We start from the raw sequence: 13,663 nt of genomic DNA, 5'->3' as shown, positions 1-13,663 counted from the left end.
AAAATGGTCTCTGTTATTGGGGGCCATCTTTGGAGACCAAGACCCTCTGCCAACAAGGCTTCCTGACTCTGTTCCTCTAAACTCTGTCCTGTCTTCATGGCCCAAATCTAGCCTCCCAAGTCAAGGCTAAGTGGACATTCTAGAACTCATAGATAAGTGCATCTCCACTGCTGTTAGGGTCAAATCTAAACTTATTAATAAGGTGCATAAGGCCCTGCAAAATCCTTTCCCTTCTTACCTTTCCAATCTCATCTTTGCACACCCCACCCCACCAGGCCAGCTCCCCACCCTATCCTCATCCTACCTTTCAGCTGGCAATTTGTTATTCAACTCTTGGTTTGCCACATCACTACTATCAAGTCGATTCTGATTCATACCAACCCTACAGAACAGAGTAGAACTGTCCCATAGGGTTTCTAAGGCTGTATATTTTGTAAAAGATTTCATTTTACTTGGATCCACAAACAACACTCATGGAAGCAGCAATCAAGAAATTATTGCACCAAGCAAATCTGCTTCAAGGGACCTCTTTAAAGTGTTAAAGAGCGAAGATGTCATTTTGTAGGCTGAGGTGCACCTAACCTTAGCCATGGTATTTTCAATTGCTTTACATATATGTGAAAGCTGAACAATGAATATGAAGACCGAAGAAGAACTGATGCTTTTGAATTGTATTGGCAAAGAATACTGAAAATACCATGGATGGCCAGAAGAAGGAAAAAATCTGTCCTGGAAGAAGTACAGCCAGAATGCTCCTTAGAAGCAAGAATGGCCAGACTTCATCTCACCTATTTTGGTCAGAGGGACCATTCCCTGGAGAAGGAGATCACGCTTGGTAAAGTGGAGTGTCAGTGAAAAAGGGGAAGACTCTCAACAAGATGGATTGACACAGTGGGTACAATGATGGGCTTAAGCATAGCAAGGATTATAATGTTGGGCAGGACAGGGCAGTGTTTTGTTCTGCTATGCATAGGGTCCCTACGAGTCAGAGATGATTCGACAGCAACTAACAACAACAACATTCTAGGAAGCCTTCTTCTCTGAAGCAGATGTGGCCCTGGGCCTCCCAGATCCTCCTTCAAGGAAGGACTTACCGCCCAGCTTCAAGGAATATGCCAGCAGGCCACCTCAGCTGTCAGCTTCTTCAAAGATATCCAAAGTCATGATCTTCTAGGGTCAGCTGATAGCCAGTAACTTAGTAAGTTGCAGGGACAAGGGAAGCCTAGCACTTTCTGCCTGATAGATAATCCTCTCTCCAAAGTTCCCTACTTGGTAGGTGAAGGCTATAATGACCTTGCATCTCAGCTGGATTTCTTTCTCTGCTCAATCCTGCTTCCTCCCACTTCCTTTCACAGACATTGATCCCTACTAAGCCCCAAATTCTATCTCAGTATCTTGTTCCCAAAGAACCCAGCCTGTAATACCTTCCTGTCCATATCATCTTCTGTCTGAGCTATTATGATGCTCAGGGTAAATGCCCCTTCTCACTAATGCAACAACACCTAAACGTCTGTCATCCTACCACACCATCAGTCTGCACTGTAATTGTATCTGTAAGAATCTGTCTCCCACTGGATGGTAAGCTTTGTTTATTTTGCTAATCTTCATATGCTCAAGACCTAGCACAATTCCTGGCAATTGACATTCAGTTAACTAACAGAAATCCCGGTGAGCAGGGAATTGGAAATCACTCTCAGAATTCCACTGTTTATGGCATTCATAAATGAATGAATGAGGACCCCTTTTATTGAGATGTTCCAAGGTTTGGCCTTGTAAACTGTGTTTAACATAACGAAAGCATCAGCATTTCAGAGCCACAGGAAAGTTTTGAGAGCAAGCGCCATTTTTAAATACAATGGGTGTGGCCAGTCATTCTACCATTATTAAGTAACTTTCTTACTTGGAGAAGGCATCTGGAGACACCTTCCCACAGATAGGTTCAAAGGAAAATTTTTAAAATACTCCTAAAAGCTGAACACTGAATGGATAGATACTGGTGTTCCCTGGAGTATGGGGGGCTGAGGGATAGTATATATATATAGTAAGCCTTTCAGCACTTCATTCCTTTAAAGTCGAGCCCTCTCTGGGTCATTTTAGGCCTCTTTTCCCTAAGGAATCTGCTGCAAAAGATAGATAGAGATTGCCTGGATTCCCTTCCTTAGTAGCTGTGGGGTAATAAGGGTATGGGGGGGGGGCTCTTTGTCCCTCTTTCCACTCTCCTTTCTTTCCTGCTCCATCATTCCCCCGAATCAAGCAGACTTGCCGAATCTCTGTAGAGCAAAATAGAGCAAAGTTAGCAATAATAATATTACCTGACATTTACTGAGTACTCAATATGTGCCAGGCCTGTGTTAGCAACTTGATGTGGGTTATCTGAGAAAATCTCACAACAACCCTGTGAGACAGATAATATTCTCAAACAGAGGAGAAAGCGGAAACTCAGATATTGAATAAGTTGCCCAAAGCATGGAACAAAATCAAAACCAAGGTTTGAATTCAGGTCTCTTTGACCTTATAGCCTGTAGTTACTATTAGCTACAAATGAAATCAGCTTACAAATACAGAAGGAGCTCTGGTGCCTCAGTGGTTAAGGCATTCAGATACTAACCAAAAGGTCAGCGGTATGAACCCACCAACTGCTCCATGGGAGAAAGGTGAGGCAGTCTGCTTCTGTAAAGTTTACAGCCTTGGAAACCCTAAGGAGCAATTCTACTCTGCTCTATAGAATCACTATGAGTCAGAATTGACTCGATGGCAGTGGGTTTTACAAACACAAGTGCCTGCCCATTGGACTTTTTCAGGGCAAGAAGAAGAGAGTGGGACAAAGATATTGCCACTTGACTGGGTCCATGCTCTGCTATATCAGTCCAAGGAGCCTATCTTCTACAACTTTCTGAAATATGCAAAATGTGTCTTCTGAGGTAAAAAAGTGACTGGATGAGAGTGACAGATTTGGCACAATACAGTGGAAGAGAACACAGATTTTGGCATAAAGGCTTTGTTCAAATCCTGACTCAGTCAATTCCTGGCTACATGCCCTGGACAAGTGACTTAAGCCCTCTGCACTTCATTTCCTTATCTGTAAGTGGGAAGTAATTGTGCAACTAAATCACAGGGCTGAGAGGGTTGTCATGAGTCAGGACCTACTAGATGACAACTAACAAGAGGTGCTGCATGGAACCAAACCAAGCCTGTTGCTGTGGAGTCAATTCCGACTCATGGCGACCCCATGTGTCACAGAGTAGAACTGCTCCAAAAGGTTTTCTTTGCTGTAATCTTTACGGATTACATTGTCAGGCTGTAATTTTTATGGATTATATTGTCAGACCTCTCTTCCACAGTGCTGCTGGGTGGGTTCGGATTGCCGACCTTTAGGTTAGTAGCAGGAAGCAAAATATTAGTGTCACCTAACGGACCTCAGTGCCTGTAAAGTATACAATAATTGTTGCTTCTTTATTTTCTCTAGGCAACCCAAGGGAAAACACAGTGGTGAGAGACCAACAAAGACTTAGAGGGTCTCAGGAATGGGACTCTCAGGCAATCCAGGGAAAAGAGAGGGAATTATTACTATTTTCATTCCCATTTCAATCTTTTACTAGTTGTGAAGTTTTATGTTCTATGTTTATTTTATAAGTGGTTACCCTGGTTATTTTAGCACGTGACACATCTGCCCTGGAAGAAGTATAATCAGAATGCTCTTTAGAAGTGAGAAGGGCCAGACTTCACCTCATCTACTTTAGTCATGTTGTCAGAAGGGACCATTCACTCCCTGGAAAAAGATACCAAAGGGGAAGGTTCTCAGAGATGGATTGACACAGTGGGTGCAATGATGCACTCGTGCAGCAAAGATTGTGAGGATGGTGCAGAACTGGGAAGTGTTTCCTTCTGTTGTGTATAGGGGTGTTACAAGTCTGAGCCATATCTAACAACAACAACAAGGGTAGTTAAAATCATTACCTCCTTTCCAAGCTATTTGAGGGAGTTCTTGTGGCATAGTGGTTAAAGCATTTTACTCCTAACAAAAAGGTTGGTGGTTCGAACCCACCAGTGACTCTATGGGAGAAAGATTAAGCAATCTCCTTCCATAAAGATTTACAGCCTTGAAAACCCTATGACACAAAACTGTTCTGTCCTAAAGGATCACTATGAGTTGGAATCACCTCGATGGCATAATTCTGCAATCACTCCCTCCCTACTTAATGCAGTTTTTGTTCACTATTTAAGGGCTATCTCTTTCCAAGATCACAAACTGGATTGCATTATTATTATGACAGTTTTTGTAAAAGCAATGTTTATTTGGAAAGAAATGCTAAACATGTAAAAAAGAAAATCTGCGTATTTATGCATTTCTTTGCCCACCATTACTTTTTGTTTTTTTATACTGGGATATAGAACAGTGTTATTGAAAAATTACCCCTATACTATCAAATATATCCTTTTTAAGTGTATAATCCAGTTTAATTTTTTAGTATATTCACATGGTTGTGTAATTATCATTACAAGAACAGGAGGCATTGCATGCAGTCAAATGAAACCTAATGCTGTGGAGTCAATTCCATACCTAATTTCAGAACATTTTTATCATTCTGAGAAAGAAAGTCCATACCCATTAGGGCTCTCCATTATTCTCTCTCCCCGTCCCTGGAAACCACTAATTATCTGCCTGCCTCTATAAAGGTGTCTATTCTGAACATGTCCTATAATCTATGGTCTTCTGTGACTGGCTTCTTTCACTCAGCATACTGTTTTCAAGGATCATCCACGTTGTAGCATATATTAGCCCCTTTTTACTGCTTAATAGTAGTTCATTGTATGGCTGTGCCCCATTTTGTTTATTTATCTGTTGATGGTCATTTTGGTTGTTTGTCTGTTTTGGCTGATCTGAGCAATGCTGCTATGAACAGTTGTGTGCAAGTTTCTGTGTGGATCATACAAAAAGAGAATTTTTGAACATTATCCAGAAATTTAGTTGTTCTCATCAACTGACCCTTCAGAAACTGAAATCAAGGTGTGCTCTTTCCACTCAACTTGTGCTGCCCTCCTAGGCCAATGCATCTGACCAGGGAATGTGGTGCCCAGCATAGAGAATCCCTAGCAATTTCATCCCTGAGGGCTAGGAGCCCATATGCAGGAGCAAAGAAATCTACCCATCCATTTATTTCATTTATTTATTCATTCATTCACCAAATAATAGTTTTTAAGCATCTATTATGTATGGGTCAGGCCCTGTGTGGGAGGCTAGAGATGCAAGTGAATTTAAGACAGACATGGTCCCTGCTCTCAGAGAGCTTATATTTTAATAGAGAGCTACCAAATTGGGAAGTGCAATGCAGTGTGATAAAAGCAATGAGAAAGGAAGAATGGGGTGCTATGGAAGCAAACAGGAGGGCTCAGAACTTCGAGTAGAGAGGACAAGAAAGTCTACTCAGAGTAAATGATTTGTAGGGCAAGAGTGGCAGGGATTTAGCCAGGTGCGTGTGAAGGCATGGCAGTGTGGGGGAGTGAGGGTGAGATATGCCTGCACGTGGGGCAGCAGGCTGGTCAGGCAGAGTCTTGTAAGTCACTTTAGAGTCTGGGACTCAACCTGAAGGCAATGGGAGCTACAGGGGGACTTTAATTGTGTATTTATGGGAGTGGGGGCTGGTGGAATGGGGATGAAATTTCCCTGCATTAGTCACAGTCCCTCATCCAGGGACCTGGTGGAGCAGTAGATTTCATCAGCCCAGGCCATCTTTATGATAGAACCGCTTACAATGAGCAGTGCACAGTGCTTGGCAGACACTGTGAATATGTGTGTGTGTGTGTGTGTGTGTATGTGTGTATATATATATATATATATATATCAAACCCACTGCTGTCTAGCCTACTCTGATTCATAGTGATCTTCATTGGGTCTCCAAGGCTGTAACTCTTTACAGAAGTAGATTGCCTCATCTTCCTTCCCTGGTGCAGCTGGTGAGTTTGAACCACTGACTTTCTGGTTAGCAACCAAGTGCCTTATCCACTATGCCATCAGAGGTCTCTCTCTCTCTTTATCAATCTATCCATCTATTTATCTGTCTATCCATCTACTGCTAGGTTGTACAGAAAGTGTTTCAAGTCCTCTTCACTTTTGGCAAGCTATGCTGTACCATGTGCATATTACAGGTTGTTAATGAATCTTCTTCCAATACTTATGCTATCTTCTTTGTATAGTCCAGTTTTTTGCATTATTTGCTCTGCATACAGATTGAATAAGTATGGTGAAAGGATACAACCCTGACATACATCTTTCCTGACTTTGAAATACACAGTATATCCCCTTGTTCTGTTTGAACAACTGTCTCTGGGTCTATGGACAAGTTCTGTATGAGCATAATTAAGTGTTCTGGAATTCCCATTCTTCTCAATGTTATCCATAATTTGCTATGATCCTCTGTTTCAGTCAATATCCACCTGACATCAGCATGATACCACTCATTTCCCACCTTCTTCTGAATCTCCTTATATGCATGTGAAAACTGGACAATGAAAAAAGAAAACAGAAGAAGAATCGACACATTTGAATTATGATGTTGGCAGAGAATATTGAATATACCATGGACTTCCAGAAGAATGAACAAATTTGTCTTGAAAGAAGTACACTCCTTAGGAATGGGGATGGCAAGACTTCATCTTACTTACTTTGGATATGTTATCAGGAGGTACTAATCCCTGGAGAAGGGCCTCATATTTGGTAAAGTAGAGGGTCAGCAAAAAAGAAGAAGACCCTCAACAAGATGAATTGACATAAAACCAAAACCAAACTCACTGCCATAGAGTCGATTCTGTCTCATAGCAACCCCCTTTGAGTTTCCGAGGCAGTAAATCTTTATAGAAGTAGATTGTCTAGTCTCCTTCCATGGAGTGGCTGGTGGGTTAGGACCACCAACCTTCTGGTTAGAAGTCAAATGCCTTAGGCACTATGCCACCAGAGCTCCTTTTTTGAATTGACATAATTGCTGCAATAAAGGACTCAAACATACCTACTATTGTGAGGATGGCACAAGACTGAGCAGCATTTCATTCTGTTGTACATAGGGTCACTATGAATTGGAAGGGACTCAACAGCACCTAACAACAACCCAGTGACTCCACAGGAGACAGACTTGGCAATCTGCTTCTATAAAGATTACAGCCAAGAAAACCATACGGGGCAGTTTTACCCTGTCACATGAGGTTGTTATGAATCAGAATTAATTCGATGGAACCCAACAAGAAGTATGGAGTAGGAGAATTTCAGACTCAGGATCTTAGTGAAAATTGTGGCCATTCCCATGGTGGGCCACTGGAAGAGGACACTGTCAGAATAGCAAGAGGTCATTTCCTTCAGTTATCTCCTTTAGTTCAACGGTATTGAGACTTGCCAACACATATTTTAAGGCATAAACAAATTGTCAACTTTTCGGTGATAGTTCTATGTCATCTGCAGACACTGGCTCCAAAATATCTTTTCTGAGACCCAAAATCCACCCTTAGAGATTCTCTTTCTTTCTTTTTTTTTTTTTTTTGGCCTAAAGATATTCAGAGGCAAATTTCCAAAGAATCATTATGATTTATCAGTCATTTTCTAAAAGCAGTCTTGAATAAGAGGCATCAAAAATAGATAGGAGATTTACCAGAAGAGTGATGGGGGGTGGGGATGTGTAAGCTTTATGGATTAAGCTTGTTGAGAGAAGAGGAAACTAAATGACAAGCTCAATTTCTAGCCCAATTCCTCTTCCACTGTGACAAGAAAAACACAGCACTTAAAGGGATTCCAAGTATCCCATTTGTGGCTGGAGGAGAAGGCAGGGATGATGCATGTCTCCTGAGACAAGGCCCCAGGCTCTGATTTTTAATACTTTCTGTCTTATCCCCAAAGTAAGATTAGGAGGAACTTTATCCTTTCCCTGGGTCTTAACCAAAAGCTCTTCCCTATTTTCCAGTTTGAATTTTGTGAACAAGGTGGACAGAGAGACAACACTGGCTCCACTCTCCATTTTATCAGAAACCGAAGCTTGGGGAGTCCCGTGGCCTGTCCAAGATCACTCAGCTAGTAAATGGCAGAACTGATGTAACTCTTGGCTGTGAAGGCTGTATACTGCACAACTGGAGTCTCCTTAGACACATCTACACATAGGAGTCTTCTTAGACATGGATATGTACAAGGGCACTTTTCCAGAAATGGCAATCAAGTGTCTTTAGGAAGGGGTACTCATTTCCTAATTTGCAAATGGCATTGAGTCCTCAGCAGCTCTGGCATGACTGCTGTCACTTCTCTGTTTATGCAGGAAAAGGGCAGGAGCTAGCCATGATGGACTGTACCAGAGGCCCAGAAGATCGACTTTGAAGACTTCTCCTGGTTTGTCTCCTTCTTATGAAGCATTGTTCAGGCTAATTCCAAAGTCTACTGAAAACATGTTGAACTCCAAGCAGGCTTTTGGGTAGAAATAGAAGCTGGGGGTCAGAAGGAAGAAGCTTTTTGGTGAAGAGGAATTCAAAAAAATAAAAAATCCACTCCCACCACCACAACAACATTGACAGGAGAGGGGCAGAAGCACCAGTGTGGGGGTGAAGAGCATGGGCTCTGGAGTCAGCAAGACTATGGGTCAAATCTGGGCCTCAGTTCTGACTAGCTGACTGATAGGCAATACATTTCGTAACTTCTCTGAGCTCCGATTCCCTCATCCATAAATGGGGGAAGAAAGGTGAGAGAAGCCAAGTTTTTTCATAAGATTCTTGTGAAGATTAAATGAGAGAAAGGATGTGGAGACCTTGGCATGGTGTCAGGTGCCAGCAGGGCTCCATGAAGTTCAGCCACCATCATTGCTCTTGGACAGCAGGCCGTCAGGCAGAGATGTGGACTAGCAGCTCAGTAGAGAGGGCTGGGGATGTGGAAGTCACAGACCTACAGCTGAGAAACCTTCTGCAGCCTGGTTGCAACCCAAAGAAGCTTAGCAGCAGTGGGAAAGTGGGGCTCGTTCTCAGAGGCCCATCCAGGCATCCCATCCAGAACTGTTGCTGGGAGAGTGTTGAGAGAGATAACTGGTCATAGGCCCTGAGGGTCTCTGCACTTTCTTATTAGATGTGCCAAGAATGCAAGGCCCCCCTGCTCTTTCTCCAGGCCATTTCTCAGAGCTGTATTTGTAGCAAGCAACCTTGAAGACTGAGGTAATGTCTCCCTCTGGACAGAAAGTAGGCTTGTTTCCCATGCACTATAAAAGCAGTGACTCCCCAAGCTGTGGTACAAATCCACTGGGTAAGCAGCATCTACCTGGGCCTTTCTGCATTGTCTTGTGAAACTTAGGGGCACGGAGAACTGATGCCAATATGATGCACCTGCTGTTTGCTGTGGCATGAACAATGGAATCCTTTGTCTCTGGAAACCTTGTGGAGCACAGCTGTACTCTGAAACACATGGAGTCACCATGAGTTGGAATCAACTCAAGAGTAACTGGTTTGATTATCTGTCTCTGATCCAGGAGTCTCATATTTTCTGCAAGTATCCTTCAAGCAGCAACAGGTGAATTTACTGGCATATGTCAAAAACCTAAATTGCTTAGAGAAACACCAAAAATTAGTGTAACAGAATATATTTATTGTAAGAAGATATGATTTTAATTGGGCAGCACCACCCAAACATGTCAGAAAGGTGCTCAGAAGAGGGAACAGTGAGCTGATTGCTTCCAAATGCCTTGCTTTTTTGTGCATTCTTCTTCACTTTCGACTCTAGGAGACCATTAGCTACATCTTAGATGGCTCCTTGAAAGCTTTTAAGACCCCAGTCGTTATTCACCAATGTAGGATGCAGAACAAGGCTTTTATGTATTTTGTTGTGCCAATTGAGTCTGGTGTCCTCCAGTACCATAGTCCTGAGACGGTAGATCCACTGGATCTCTCTCCCATAGCATCTGGGTGTCTGTGAGGGATAGCTCTGTGTCTGTCTTCTATTGTTTCTGTAAGGACTGCAGGTATATTGTATCACTGTACCTTTGCAAGATTAGCCTGCGCTGAATCTATCCTTGGTCTAAAGTATGCTCCTGTTCATTGACCCCCCTCTGATCCTCTCAGGTGTTTATGTGTTTATCTGTAGCCTGGTGTTTGGTGTTAATGGTAATGCAGTATTGTGGACACATTGGTTGGTATTAGCATCTGTCATCTATCTCTTAGGGAGCTCTGGTAGCGTAGTGCCTAAGGCACTTGACTGCTAACCAGAAGGCTGGCAGTTCAAACCCACCAGCCACTCCTTAGAAGGAAGATGGGGCAATCTACTTCCGCAGTGATACTGCCTCAGAAACCCAAGGAGGGGTCGCTATGAGTAGGGTCCGACTTGACGGCACATAACAACAACAAAAATATTATCTCTTATATATGGGAGCTCTGGTAGCATAGTGGCTAAGGCACTTGCCTGCTAACCAGAAGGCTGGTGGTTCAAACCCACCAGCCACTCCTCGGAAGGAAGGTTGGGCAATCCTACTTCCGTAGTGATACTGCCTCGGAAACCCAAGGAGGGGTCACTATGAGTCGGGGCCGACTCGACAGCACATAACAACAACAACAACATATGCACAATTTGGTGTCCTCCCCTTTCCTAATGTTATCATGGTGGTCACAGACTCTTTCCATACATCGCTCCCCTTACCCACGTCAACATGTGGGCCTCAACTAGCCCGAAATTAATCCCTTCCTTTCCCTCCCCACCCCAGTAACCTACAAAGTGAGTTCCCTTTCCCAAGCAAACCCTTCTTTGTCTTTTTACAGTAATGGGCTCATACAGTACTTGTCCTTCTGCAATTGATTTATTTCACTCAGCATAAGGTCCTCCAGGCTCATCCATGTTGTGAGATGATTCGCGTATCCCTCATTGTTCTTTAATGTATTCCATTGTGTGCATGTGCCATAATTTGATTATCCACTCATCTGTTGATGGGTATTTAGGTTGTTCCCATCTGCTATAGTGAATTGTGCTGCGATGAACATAGGTATACATATGTTTGTTCATGTGCTATCTCTCACCTCTTTAGGATACATTCCTAGTAATGGAATTGCTGGATCAAATGGTATTTCTATTTTCAGTTTTTTAAGGAAATGGATAGCCCTCAAGACCAGAAGAACTAGATGGTGCCCGGCTACCAATGTCAACCACTCAGGAAAGGATCAAATCTGGATATCCTGGATAGAGTGGGAGGAAAAAGGTGGAACAAAATCCAAAAAGTCAATAATGAGCATAATTAGGGTCAGATGGAGTCTGGTGAGACCCCTAATACCATGGCCCTGGAATACATTCTGCACCTGGAATAAAACTCACTCCCAGGGAGGGGCTGGCTCTCAGCCCAACAGTTAACAAGATATATATGCAGACCACTCAATCTAGGTTGATGCACCCACATACTCTATGGAAATATATCCCTTACAGCAATAGATCACAGGGCACCAGAGGGGCAACATTCACATGGAAGAAATGCGGGACAGATAGGAGTGCATAACTATGAGGGGCACAGGGGGAGGACTACTGGGTAGGGAGGGAGGAGACTGGGTTAAGGTTGGGCATGGTAAATGGGGAGTCAAACTAAATGCACACGTAATGTTGAATGTAAAACAAACTCTTAAAATTAAAAAAAAAGAAGAGGGAACAGTGAAAGCAGGTTATACAGGTCATTGTTATGTTAATCTCTCAGAAAGTAACATCAAAGCACAGAGCAGGTTACAGAAGGAGTTGAAAGATGAGTCTTTTAAGATGCCATACATCCTAAAACAGCCTCTGGTCTGACTGTAGAGTTCCCGCTTCTTGAAGCTGGCTGCACGTAGGTAATTTTCCATGGGAACCCAATGCCTAAGCTCAAATGTCTCTGCTAAACTGCTCTTACTAAGTTATTGTCTGACTTGAAGGTGACTCCAGGGAACCACTTCCATCAAGGTTCAAAAGGACACCTAAATGCAGATGGCCTGTGGGGTCAGCCCAATTCCATGAACCCAGAAATCTGCACTCCAGGAGAATCAAAAAACAATTTTGTCATTCCCTCCTTCTGATCACAATGCTGCTATAGAATCTTTGATCACAAATGTTCAATAAGTGGTAGCTGTGCACCATCTGATTCTTCTGGCATCATGATAAGGACAGCCGATAATGTAAGCAGTCAGACATGGAATCTAGTTTCTTCTCTGCCTGGCTCTCTTTTCTTCTGCTGTTCCAGACAAACAAAGACCAATTGCTGTATCTTGGATGGCCCCTTGCAAACCTTTAAGTCCCAGATGCTACCTATTGAACTAGGAAATAGAACAACATTAGGGCAATTGATTGAAATAACTCACAAAACCATGGCCCTACGTCTTTGGACCAAGGAAACAAATCCCACCAGGCATTTGTTTATACATAAATAACATCAGCAACTGCTTTCCATGTGCTTCAGCAGCAGCAACTTCCTGTAAGACCTCAGATTGCAGATTAATTTAAATATAGCAGCATTCACCTATTAAAAGCACAAATTCCTCCTTGCGAGACTAACAGGAAAACTAATACTATTCTGTTTTGTAAAATCATAGCTTGAACTTCAGATACTTCTCTAGTTATCTTTACAACTTTTTTATTTAAATACTTTGAGGAGGTCTTTCACAGCATATTTGCCCAATGCTATATAATAATTAGGATCTCTGATGGCATAATGCCTAAGGCATTTGACTGCTAACCAGATGGCTGGTAGTTCAAACCCACCAGCCACTCCCAGAAGGAAGATTGGGCAATCTACTTCTGAAGATATACCACCTCAGAAACCAAAGGAGGGGTCGCTAGGAGTCAGAAACAACTTGACAGCAGTGAGTTTATATAACGATTAATATTCCTTTCTGCCTTCTGTCATCTCTTTAGTGGATTGCCTATGATATTTCACATTCTCATTTAATGGTTATTCAGTAACAAAACTTTCTTTCCTATTTTTGTGGGAAGGTTTTCCAGGTTGGGAGTAAGTTTTGTTTTTAGTTACTTTTCCCCAATACTATCAATCAAGCACACCAAGGGGTGAGAGAACAAATACTTGCTGAAATGTATCAAGACACCTTCCCTTTCTCCCCAACCCGCTTCTGCATCACTACTGCCTTGAATGGGGCTTATGAATGCACTCAGGCAGGCCCCTTATTTTCCAGCTCCACATGGATCAGGATGCCAGTAACCTTGGCCATGTTGTTGTCAGGTAGAGTTGAGTTTGATTCATAGTGACCCCATATGACAGATTGGAACTGCCCCATAAGGTTTCCTAGGCTATCATCTTTATGGAAGCAGATCACTAGGTCTTTCTCCTGGGGAGTCAATGGCTAGGTTCAAACCAGCAACCCTGGCCATGCTGACTGCTGAGTCCAAAGGAGGACTACTGGCCTTGGGGAAGGTCTAGGGAAGGCCTGCACTGAATTATTATCTATGGAGTTTATAGCCTGTCCTGCCTCCAGGAATGGAGGGGTAAGGCAGAGTGGCTCAAATTTTGAGACATTTCAGAATTAATTTGTTTCATTTATCTTCAGCATTATTAAACAATAACTGAAAATGAGAATTTAAAGTTGCAGAAATCAGGAATCTCCTGCTTCTATTTTATTAGTCATTTCATATAGTGTGCTTTGCTGTTAACCACCTTGAATCCTTGTGGGGAAGAGGCAAGAAAAAAAAAAAAGGCAA

Source organism: Orycteropus afer, unplaced genomic scaffold (assembly GCF_000298275.1).
Source record: "Orycteropus afer afer isolate SDZICR_OR568_19922 unplaced genomic scaffold, OryAfe1.0 scaffold00047, whole genome shotgun sequence".
Taxonomy (NCBI): Eukaryota; Metazoa; Chordata; class Mammalia; order Tubulidentata; family Orycteropodidae; genus Orycteropus; species Orycteropus afer.
This window is presented reverse-complemented; position numbering follows the sequence as displayed.